The sequence below is a fragment of the Salmo salar genome, chromosome 22 (genome assembly GCF_965601325.2).
Source record: "Salmo salar chromosome 22, fSalSal1, whole genome shotgun sequence".
Classification (NCBI taxonomy): domain Eukaryota; kingdom Metazoa; phylum Chordata; class Actinopteri; order Salmoniformes; family Salmonidae; genus Salmo; species Salmo salar.
Window position 1 is genome coordinate 7,689,310 of NC_138312.1, and position 12,872 is coordinate 7,702,181.

At 42.6% G+C, this 12,872-nt stretch overlaps 1 long non-coding RNA gene across 1 annotated transcript; it reads right to left on the reverse strand.

Annotated features, from left to right (window-relative positions):
• Nucleotides 1–1,779: 1,779 nt before the first annotated feature.
• Nucleotides 1,780–4,329, reverse strand: LOC145862606 (uncharacterized). The gene is made up of 3 exons (XR_014382117.1): nt 3,566–4,329; nt 3,282–3,388; nt 1,780–2,838 (listed from the first exon to the last, which is right to left on the reverse strand). It is a non-coding gene; the product is annotated as an uncharacterized LOC145862606 (long non-coding RNA).
• Nucleotides 4,330–12,872: the final 8,543 nt, after the last annotated feature.

Below are 12,872 nucleotides of genomic sequence, written 5' to 3' on the forward strand. Positions count from 1 at the left end.
CTGAGTAGATAGCCCGGCCATCATGGCTAGCTATTTTGACACCCACCAAGTTTGGCACTCACCAAACTCAGATTTACTATAAGAAAAATTGGATTACCTTTGCTGTTCTTCGTCAGAATGCACTCCCAGGACTTCTACTTCAACAACAAATGTTTTGGTTCCAAATAATCCATAGTTATATCCAAATACCTCCGTTTTGTTCGTGCATTCAGGTCACTATCCGAAGGGTAACGCGCGAGCGCATTTCGTGACAAAAAAATTCTAAATATTCCATTACCGTACTTAGAAGCATGTCAAACGCTGTTTAAAATCAATTTTTATGCAATTTTTCTCATAAAATAGTGATAATATTCCAACCGGACAATGTTGTATTCATTCAAAGACTGAAAGAAAAAAATGGAGAAGTCTCGTGAATGCGCATCTCCAGTCTCACTGTCCCCAGGCTGACCACTTACAAACTCTGCTCCTATACTTTGCCCAGAGACAGCAGACACCCCATTCCACTTTCTGGCGGCTTTAGAGAGCCAATGGAAGCCTTAGAAAGTGTCACGTTACAGCACAGATGCTGTAATTTCGACAGAGATGCAACAGAAGGACAACAAATTGTCAGACAGGGCACTTCCTGTATGGAATCTTCTCAGGTTTTGGCCTGCCATATGAGTTCTGTTATACTCACAGACACCATTCAAACAGTTTTAGAAACTTTTGAGTGTTTTGTATCCAAATCTACTATTATATGCATATTCTAGTTTCTGGGCAGGAGTAGTAACCAGATTAAATCGGGTACGTCTTTTATCCGGCCGTGAAAATACTGCCCCCTATCCCAAATAAGTTAATGTTTTAGGGACACCTGAGAAAAGCAGCAAACCAGGCTGTTGTTTTGTGAAACAGTGGATGTAAAGAATCTAGCTAGCTAAAGCATTTACTGCAAATTGAATGTACAATTGTATAAGTTTGCCTTGCAACGCAGCTGAAGTAACATAGCTAGCTAACTATTTACTTGCTTATTGTGTAGTGGAGGATAAAAATAACTGTATGCCTATGGATGTGTAGCTAGCTACAGTATGTAGCCAATCTGTGTATGGACCCTAAAACGTTAGGTTCTGATCTAATATTCATACCAATCTATGAACCTCAGCTATCATAGTTGTTGTATCAACTTACATTTACATTTTAGCAGACGCTCTTATCCAGAGCGACTTACAGTAGTGAATGCATACATTTCATACAATTTAATGAAAAAAAAATTCTGTGCTGGCCCCCCGTGGGAATCGAACCCACAACCCTGACGTTGCAAACACCATGCTCTACCAACTGAGCTACAGGGAAGGCTACAGGGTAGGCTACAGGGTAGGCTACAGGGAAGGCTACAGGGAAGGCTACAGGGTAGGCTACAGGGAAGGCTACAGGGAAGGCTACAGGGTAGGCTACAGGGTAGGCTACAGGGTAGGCTACAGGGTAGGCTACAGGGAAGGCTACAGGGAAGGCTACAGGGTAGGCTACAGGGTAGGCTACAGGGAAGGCTACAGGGAAGGCTACAGGGTAGGCTACAGGGTAGGCTACAGGGAAGGCTACAGGGAAGGCTACAGGGAAGGCTACAGGGAAGGCTACAGGGTAGGCTACAGGGTAGGCTACAGGGTAGGCTAGAGGGGAAGGCTACAGGGAAGGCTACAGGGAAGGCTACAGGGAAGGCTACAGGGAAGGCTACAGGGAAGGCTACAGGGAAGGCTACAGGGAAGACTACAGGGAAGTCTGAATGGAATTAATGAAGCCTATGGATAGAGTAGAATATAATAACTTTATTGTCCTATACACATGTACTGTATATAGGACAGTAGTTATTACAGTAGTTATTACCACACATGAGATTCCCACATTGTAGCCTGTACATTGAATATTTTCACTGATTATGTACACTTCCTTGGCAAATAAAGGTGCGGTTCAGGTATGAATCTCTGAGACATTCTTTTTCAGTCATATCAATCTCCATTATTTGAACGATGCTGTGTCTGCATGTATGCATTACAATTATACACTTCAACAGTGTTTACCACTCCTGCTCCTGAGACATCAATGATTACACATTGTAACTATGCAATAGACTATAAACATGATTTAAGTAAAGGCTGATTTGTAATTCATATACACAGAAAAAAAACTATGCATATCTAACTCCCTTCATCTGCATTAATCTGAGGACACAGGATAGTATTTCAATGAGATACTTAATTTCAACCAGTGGAAAATGTGAAGCGCTTCATTGAAAGAAGTTCATTATCCAGGTGTTATAAATACATAAATTGTAATTATGATAAGTGTAATATTATATTATAAATAAAACGAGGAAGAAAGACGAAGTGGGGAGAGAGGTGTAGAAGACAGAAAGGTAAAGAGGTAAGAACAGCGGCAGACAGCATATGATTAACGAATTACAGTGCTACCCTAATATTCTCTCAGTTCATCACAATTGCGGTGTCTCCTAACCAGCCTTGGTCCCCCAGTTGGCCCGAAGGTTATCTTAAGAGCGGGTGAGGTGGCGATGACGGTACTGGCTTCCTCTCTCACATCAAAACATACCTCAGAGAGCATGATTAAGCCTTGTTTTTTTTTATTCTAACACGGTCAGTCATCATAATCATCAGGAGGTGAAATGCAAAACTGACCTTGGGTCATTAACTCTGGGACTACTACATCTCTGTCTGTATTTCAAACTAAATCATCTCTTTAATAATACTTTCTGTTGACCTGACCAAGTGACCTCTCACCTATGATCATGCTGTGCCCTCTGTGTCAGCCAGTTCAGATGCGGGAGGGGTTCACCAAAACAGCTGATATAACCTAGAGGATTTAGGGAGAAGGGAGAGAGGGATGAAGTGAAGAAGAGAGACTGTTATTGTGTGTGTGGTCTCACCTGGTGTCCACACTAAGTGGCTACAGAGTACTTTATGCTGAAAAACAGACACATGAGGACAAACAATAGATGATAATGTCAATAGAAGATACTGTAAGTGACGCAGACACCTATTGGAGTGTTCCTGAAACATTTAAATATAGAGGGCTATGTGTCACACCACTTGGTTATTGCAAGGCTAACCCCCAGGGAAATCATGACTTGGCAGCAACAGATAGTCCAGTGAAAATGGCTGTGTTTATGTGGTGTAAATCTGAAAATTAGCAGCTGACATCTTAAGGGTTTTTTAATTAATGCACGTTAGACAGGTTCCATGTACAACAAGACAGGCAGAGATGAAGAGAGAAAAAGAACACAACAGTTTAATTACCTCTGGTTATGGACACTTTTGCCAGCAATAAAGCTTCCACGGCCTGTTCCTCAGACAGTGAACATCTGGCAATAACTACATTTTCGACCCCTTGATCAGCTCACTCTCTGAAAGTAAAGAAAATAGCTTATTTTTTTGTAGATATGAAAACAATAACTGAGATATGACTGCTCAATCTAAAGCAGCAGATGTCATTTTCAGGATACGTCAATACAGCACAGAAAGCTTAACGCCAGACTGGTATTGTGGTTGTTCATTGGGTGATGGGAAATGTGCAATAATACCTGCACCATCTACACGCTGCAAAGACTCCATAACTCTTCGTGACAGACAGTGTTCTTTCATCCTTCTGTAAAAAAGCTAACCGTTACACTGTTATGAAATATGATTATATATTATATATATGAAACAAATATGACATGGCCTGCTTATGAGTTGCCATGAAAGAAAGTTAGATTAATTGAACTGAAAATGGTGAGAACAGGCATTCGTAGCTAAATGCTTTTGGTTAGCTTGAGAATAATAATTGCATGATTTATCATTCTACGGTATGTATGTATGTAATATAGTAGAATGTTATGAACCGACACTGAATCGTAGGAGCTAACTACTAGCTATGTAAAAGTTGGACGGAAGAATGCCCAGTGCTGCTTACCTAAGATGCCATCATCACACAGTCCTTCTTCGTAGGTGTCCGCTATGACTTCCTTTGTGTCAGAAAAAAGTTGCTTTCAGAACAATTACTTTTGATTGAAAATAAAAAAAAGTTTTGCTCTCGACAAAAAGACACAAATGTACCTCCATTCCATACGAGTCCCATAGGGCGGCGCACAATTGGCCCAGCGTCGTCCAGGTTTGGCCGGGGTAGGCCATCATTGTAAATAACAATTTGTTCTTAACTGACTTGCCTAGTTAAATAAAAGTGAAATAAAAATGTTAAATAAAAATTGGCCTGTGAATAACCACACCTTCATACAAACGTGCTACTGTATGCAGAATTCTTGACACATAACCGAAGATGCTGCCATATCCTGGGGGGGGGGGGGGGGGGGGGGGGCTAATAGCTGAACAATAGACTATTCAACCTTTACTAAAGAATAGTCTAATAGCCGAGCTAGGTGTGAAAACCCCCCCTCCTATCACAGACCAGATTTGCCCTAATGACCAAGGGTTAGCTTGCTACTCAATGTAATAAAGTAATGGCTTTTCAAATAAGTTAAGGTAACTTATCCCAACACGTTATGTTGGCTGACAATTTGTTAGCTACGCTGTCCTTGCAAACCACATAACATATCATTACAGCAGTATGTACCAGTATGTTAGCTAGCTACCTAATGTTAGAAGTTATACATCAAACTTGCCAGTATATTAACTACAGGCTATCTAACTACCCAATGTTTAGTGACTTGATTATTCCCGTCATTCTTAGCTTAGCTAAATGGTATAGTCGTTGTGCGTTCTCAATGGACATTCGGGTGCTTTTGTAAATTTGCTCTGGCTACCTACACCGATTTTCAGAGCACTCTCTGAGTTCTGAGATTGGCAAACCAACGTGGGCTGTAGGGCCCAAGTAGTTAATGAAGCGGGGATACATGTTTGACAGAAACATTTGTTTGAATGGCAATAGCTCTTCCATTCCTGCTTCAGTGAGCAGGCCAAAGTAAGCTGAACGAAGCCTATGATAGTATGGTTGTGGGTGTTCGTTCCAAGCCTATTTGACGGTGTTAGCCAGTGAGCTGTCGTGTTTGCGAGTTGCAGAACTACTGAATTCTATTTTCAAAGCAGTGGAAAGTTTTGCATAGTTGTTTTGCACTTGTTGCTGTTGTAGATGGATGAACCTTGTCACGTGTCTATTCAACATTAGCTTAAACAGGAAAAGCCTGTCAGTGCCCGTAGCGTTTGGGTAGACATCCAAGGTGTTTTCTATGTCTGCTAAGAACATCTCAGTGTCGTTTGGCTTCCCTGGAACGGGGTCACTGGTGCAGATGTTTTTGACGATTTTGTCAAGGCATTCTGTGCCAAGTGCGCAGAGACGGTTGGCTTCATCCTGTGGGGAAAATTGGGGCCGAAAGGCCAAGAGGAGAAGCTGGCGAGGAGGCACCATATTGTTCTTGGCGAGGAGACTGAGGGACACCTGAGAGAGAGGCAAAGTCTGAAGCCTTTTGCTGTCTTCACTCCTTTGTGTACCGAGCTCCGGTTGCTTGCTGTAGCACGTGACCGTTTCGGAAGCCCTCCAGATGGTGGTATTCTGCTGCATCGCAGAGTCCACTTGGGCGCTTAGAGTACTTATTTTAGACATGTGAGTGTCACACTGGCGCCGTTCGGACTCATACTTATATGTCACGGTTTGCAGGTAGAGGTCTTGAGTGCGGAGCGAGAGATTCAGTGATGAGATTTCCTTCGCTTGCTTGGAGATACATTTTTCCTTTGTTCTCTCATTAATCATTTGATCAGCGACTTCAATGAGTTCCGCTATTTTTTTCATTGTGTTCATTAATTGATTTTCTTTGGTCTGCAGCATTTGGACTAGAACATTATTGCTTTGAGTGTTGTTCATCAAAACTGCATGCATGTTATCAAGTTGTGCGCCCATTTGTAGGTAACTCGTCAGATTTATCTAGTTTTGCGTGGACTTTGTCGTATTTAGTTTTGTCTAAATCGGGTTGTTCCTTTAGAAGACGATTTTGTTGAAGAGATTGTGCTCGTTCGTCATCATACGTTTTTGTCTTTACTTTTAATTGTTCAGTTTTCAAATGCAGTTCCACGGCTAGCAATATTTTTCCCTTTTCTGCTTTGTCATTAGTTTCCCGGTTCTCTCCACCTGTCCCTTCATGGCAACCGTTTCTTGCTTGTGCTTCTGCTGTGCACTGCGGTACTGGACTGATGTCGATCTCTGCTTGTGGCCATACATCAGGGCTAAACTGGAGAGAACCTTTACAAGGTCTTTTACAATTTCTGCTGTTTTCTTGCTTATGGCATAGTTTGGGTTTATATCGCTGCTGAGGTCTGCGATCAATCATTCTACAGGTGAAGTTTCACTAATTAATGTGACAATGGGGACCACCCCCTCTGATAGTGGTCTTCTGGTCAGACTTCGGAGGCGCACACACCACCCACCGCTTCTGAGTATATTACTCGATAATGTCCAGTCCCTAGAGAACAAGGTCGACAAAATTAGGGCACGGGTTGCGTTCCAAAGAGACATCAGGGATTGTAACATACTCTGTTTCACAGAAACATGGCTCTCTTGGGATATGCTGTCGGAGTTGATAATGTCGCTCCGACAGGAAAAACCATCGGGGGTTTTCATGATTAACCTGTTAGGGCTAGGGGGCAGTATTTACACGGCCGGATAAAAAACGTACCCGATTTAATCTGGTTATTACTACTGCCCAGAAACTAGAATATGCATATAATTATTGGCTTTGGATAGAAAACACCCTAAAGTTTCTAAAACTGTTTGAATGGTGTCTGTGAGTATAACAGAACTCATATGGCAGGCAAAAACCTGAGAAGATTCTGCACAGGAAGTGCCCTCTCTGACCATTCCTTGGGCTTCTTGACTCTCTTTATTGAAAATGTAGGATCTTTGCTGTAACGTGACACTTCCTACGGCTCCCATAGGCTCTCAGAACCCGGGAAAAAGCTGAATGATGTCGAGGCAGCCCCTGGCTGAAAAACATTAGCGCCTTTGGTAAGTGGTCTATCAGAGGACAATGAGACTGAGGCGCGTGCACGAGGCGACCACATGTTTTTATTTTCTCTCTCTTTGTACTAAAACACGGTTTCCCGGTCGGAATATTATCGCTTTATTACGAGAAAAATGGCATAAAAATTGATTTTAAACAGCGGTTGACATGCTTCGAAGTACGGTAATGGAATATTTAGAATTTTTTTGTAACGAAACGCGTCGGGCAAGTCACCCTTCTTTACCCTCTCGGATAGTGTCTTGAACGCACGAACAAAACAGAGGATATTTGAACATAACTATGGATTATTTTGAACCAAACCAACATTTGTTATTGAAGTAGAAGTCCTGGGAGTGCATTCTGACGAAGAACAGCAAAGGTAATAACATTTTTCTTATAGTAAATCTGACTTTGGTGAGGGCTAAACTTGGTGGGTGTCTAAATAGCTAGCCCTGTGATGCCGGGCTATCTACTCAGAATAGGACAGTGTGGTTAGATTAACGAGAGTCTTGTCTTTAACCTCTCTGGGCTAGGCGGGACGAATTCGTCCCACCTACGCAACAGCCAGTTGAATCCCGTGGCGCGATTTTCAAATACCTTAGAAATGCTATTACTTCTATTTCTCAAACATATGACTATTTTACATCATTTTAAAGACAAGACTCTCGTTAATCTAACCACACTGTCCGATTTCAAAAAGGCTTTACAACGAAAGTAAAACAGATTATGTCAGCAGAGTACCCAGCCAGAAATAATCAGACACCCATTTTTCAAGCTAGCATATAATGTCACATAAACCCAGAAGTAAGACATTTAAACGTGTTAAACCTCGCAAGGCTGCCGGCCCAGACGGCATCCCTAGCCGCACGCGTAGACAAATCTCTCCTTAGCCCAGTCTGTTGTCCCCACATGCTTGAAGATTGTATTCTTGGGTTCAGGAACAATGGTGGCAAAGGTAACTGAACTAAATGACTGTCGCCCCGTGGCACTCACTTCTTTCATCATGAAGTGCTTTGAGAGACTAGTCAGGATCATATCACCTCCACCTTACCTGTCACCCTAGACCCACTTCAATGTGCTTACCACCCCTATAGGTCCACAGACGATGCACCCCCCTATCCACATCGACGGGACAGTAGTGGAGAAGGTAAAAAGTTTTAAGTTCCTCGGCCTACACGTCATGGACAAACTGAAATGGTCCAACCACACAGGCAGTGTGGTGAAGAAGGCGCAACTGCGCCTCTTCAACCTCAGGAGGCTGAATAAATTTGGCTTGTCATCTAAAACCCTCACAGACTTTTACAGATGCACAATTGAGAACATCCTGTCGGGCTGTGTGTCACCGCCTAGTACGACAACTGCACTGCCCACAACCGCAGGGCTCTCCAGAGCGTGGTGCGGTCTGCACAATGCATCACCGAGGGCAAACTACCTGCCCTCCAGGCCACCTACAGCACCCAATGTCAAAGGAAGGCCAAAAAGATCAATGACAACAACCACCTGAGCCACTGCCTATTCACCCCGCTACCATCCAGAAGGCGAGGTCAGTACAGGTGCATCAAAGCTGGGACCGAGAGACTGAAAAACAGCTTCTATCTCAAGGCCATTAGCCTGTTAAACAGTAATCACTAACACAGAGAGGCTGCTGCCTACATACAGACTTGAAATCATTGGCCACTTCAATAAATGGAACACTAGGCACTTTAAAAATAAAAATACATTTAAAAAAGTTTTTATTTTTCAAAGTTTCGGTTTTGAGTTGTTGGAAGCTGCAAAAAATGATTTTAATCTATTTATAGACGTTAATAAAACATCAATACTGGATCAGTAACGTGGGAGTTGGACGTAAATTAATTTGCAAAAGCAAATTTAATTGATTAAGTAATGTCAATTATTAATCATACCCGTATAGGCTATCTGGGAATTAAACTTAAATTAACCTGAAAGCGTCGCTGTATCAAGGTTAATGTGGAAAAGTTTAAAATGTCTCATTGGTTGGAACAAATTAATTTGGTCCTTATCCAAATTATAAACCTGGTAAAACGTTTGTTTGGCAATTGAACTTTCTTGTTAAATCGAATCAGACAACGATATCCAATCAGTTGAGATGGGTTGGATATTCTTAAAGTATAACCAGCTGTTACAAATGTGAGAAGACCTTGGTTCTCACAATGGATTATTTTTTCACCAAAAAAATACTGCCGATTCTTCACCACAAGGGGTCACTTAGCCCTGAAAGCTGAACTCACAAGGGATTCCTGCAGAGGTGGGACTTCCATCACCCAAGACACAAGGTTTCGCCCTGAAAGATGAACAAAATAAAATAGCTGCTCTTTCTCTGTTAGCTTAAGATTGAATGCAAAGCTAGCCGTTAACTTCCTGTCACACAGGGTCCCCTTCAATACGAGACCAGGGGGTTACTAATGACGTCTCAATTTCAACCCAATCGGCGTTTCTTTGCCAGCAATGTTACTAGAACACGCAATAACATAAAGAAATATTTGCTGTGTCTTTTCATGTTTTTTTAAGCACGATAGAGAGATAATGTTTTGCTTTGGCCAACAAATATATTTCTCAAATTTCCTTGGCTGGCCAATATGTTCTAGCTCTAGAAATTAATGCTCGCTGAGTCTGCTCACTCTGACCCTTACTCAGTATGCAACACCGGAGGCAATCTTCCTAGTATCTTGGTCAAATGAAAACACAGAGTCACTCTCAACGATAATCCTACCTACACTCTATTGGTGTATAATGTAATCTGCTACACAATTTATATAGACAATTAAACAGCAAGGCCTAATTTTGTTTTAGATTCCTCGCACGGGGGCTCCAATATGTCGTGACTTTGTTATTTATTTAATCCACTAACTAAATTTAGCAAAAAAAGAAACGGCCCTTTTTCAGGACCCTGTCTTCAAAGATTATTCGTAAAAATCCAAATAACTTCACAGACCTTCATTGTAAAGAGTTTAAACACTTTCCTATGCTTGTTCAATGAACCATAAACAATTAATGAACATGCACCTGTGGAACGGTTGTTAAGACACTAACAGCTTACAGGTAGGCAATTAAGGTCACTGTTATGAAAACTTAGGACACTAAAGAGGCCTTTCTACTGACTCTGAAAAAACCCAAAAGAAAGATGCCCAGGGTCCCTGCTCATCTGCGTGAACGTGCCTTAGGTATGCTGCAAGGAGGCATGAGGACTGCAGATGTGGCCAGGGCAATAAATTGCATCGTCCGTACTGTGAGACACCTAAGACAGCGCTACAGGGAGACAGGAGGGACAGCTGATCGTCCTCGCAGTGGCAGACCACGTGTAACAACACCTGCACAGGATCGGTACATCCGAACATCACATTTGCAGGGCAGGTACAGGATGGCAACAACAACTGCCTGAGTTACACCAGGAACGCACAATCCCTCCATCAGTGCTCAGACTGTCCGCAATAGGCTGAGAGAGGCTGGACTGAGGGCTTGTAGGCCTGTTGTAAGGCAGGTCCTCACCAGACATCACCGGCAACAACGTCGCCTATGGGCACAAACCCATCATTGCTGGACCAGACAGGACTGGCAAAAAGTGCTCTTCACTGACGAGTCACGGTTTTGTCTCACCAGGGGTGATGGTCAGATTCGCGTTTATCGTTGAAGGAATGAGCGTTACACCGAGGCCTGTACTCTGGAGCGGGATCGATTAGGAGGTGGAGGGTCCGTCATGGTCTGGGGCGGTGTGTCACAGCATCATCTGACTGAGCTTGTCATTGCAGGCAATCTCAACACTGTGCGTTGCAGGGACGACATCCTCCTCCCTCATGTGGTACCTTTCCTGCATGCTCATCCTGACATGATCCTCCAGAATGACAATGCCACCAGCCATACTGCTCATTCTGTGCGTGATTTCTGCCAAGGCCAGCGAAGAGCCCGGATCTCAATCCCATTGAGCACGTCTGGGACCTGTTGGATCAGAGGGTGAGGGCTAGGGCCATTCCCCCCAGAAATGTCCGGGAACTTGCAGGTACTTTGGTGGAAAAGTGGGTAACGTCTCACAGCAAGAACTGGCAAATCTGTTGCAGTCCATGAGGAGATGCACTGCAGTACTTAATGCAGCTGGTGGCCACACCAGATAATGACACTTACATTTTTGACCCCCCCTCTGTTCAAGGACACATAATTCCATTTCTGTTAGAAACACGTCTGTGGAACTTGTTCAGTTTATGTCATGCTGAAACAGGAAGGACCTTCCACAAACTGTTGCCACAATGATGGAAGCACAGAATCGTCTAGAATGCCATTGTATGCTGTAGCACTAAGATTTCCTTTCACTGGAACTAAGGGGCCTAGCCCGAACCATGAAAAACAGTCGCAGACATTATTATTCCTCCTCCACCAAACTTTACAGTTGGCACTATGCATTGGGGCAGGTAGCGTTCTCCAGGCATCCACCAAACCCAGATTAGTCTGTCGGCCTGACAGATGGTGAAGTGTGATTCATCCAGGGGCGTAACTTTGGTTTTAGATGTGGGGGCAGATACATTTTTATAAAAAAAAATCAATTTAGATCAACCCTCCAAACAACCTACCCGACCACTCGGAGGCGTCCGCATGGTCCTAAAGCACACTGTTTTCTCGTTTTCTATCACATTCCAATGATACGACAGGGGGGGACAAAAATGCAATTTCAGAAAGTGGGAGGGGATGTTCCCCCCCGTCCCCAGTGAAAGTTGTGCCCCAGGATTTATCCCTCCAGAGAACGCGTTTCCACTGCTCCAGAGTCCAATGGCGACAAGCTTTAGGTGGCATTTTATGACGGTGCCACGTTGAAAATCACTGAGCTCTTCAGTAAGGCCATTCTACTGTCAATGTTATTCTATGTACATTGCATGGCTGTGTGCTCAATTTTATACACCTTTCAGCAACGGGTGTGGCTGAAATAGCCGAATCCACTAATTTGAACGGGTGTCCACATACTTTGGTATATATAGTTTATTCACAAACGGAAGTCATTTAGTGAGGCGTTATCCTGCAGTGTTGATTTAGTGTTGGGGATGTGGAATCTTGACAATTCTGGAGACGGAGGATCATACCTTTATGTTGAGATTGTTGTTGTTTTGTTGACTACATGCTTGCTGAACACCTTAATTTAGGGATGGAAATATCAATAAAGCCCTGTAAAAAAACAATTCTACAAAATTTGCCAATATCAGTAGGCATATCTGAATATTAGAGGAAATAATAGCGGTCTCTTTCTGTATGCTGCCTTCATGAATCCTTCATTTTAATTGCAGAACCATAATGGAATTACCTGCAGGTGTGACAATGGCTTTTAAAAAAAAATCATTACAAAGAATTTAGGGGAGAGTTGGTTAAGTTGAGCCTAAGGGTTAAGTTGAGCCACCCTTGTTTCTAGGAAATCATACACAAAATGTATAATTTTACCAAATATTTAGGAAGGGGGAATAATTTCATGGAGTCTGTGAAGGACAAAACCACATGGAAAAAGTGGTAGTAAGTTAGGCCCAAAAAACTGCTTTTCACCAAGTCAAATTAATTTATTGTGTTAGAGGTTTAATGATGCTTAACTTCCCCAGTCTCACGTCTTAACTTAGCCCAAGTTGTGCCAATAGACCACCTTTTTTTTAAGAACTGTAATATTTACATGAATTCTGATTATTTCCAGGGATACACAACATCCTGAAATATATGTAGATATCTTTCTTAGAAATACAACTATATTTCCCTTGACGGAGTGATGCTGAATGTAAAAAATTGCTCAACTTACCCTTCTCTCCCCTCTTGTTTTTTCTCTCTTTTTTGTTTTTAAAAAAGGGACTTTAATATTAAGCGTGAGAAATAATATTAGTGTCTCTCTCAGACTTCTCTTTATCCTCCTACCCCCCCCCCT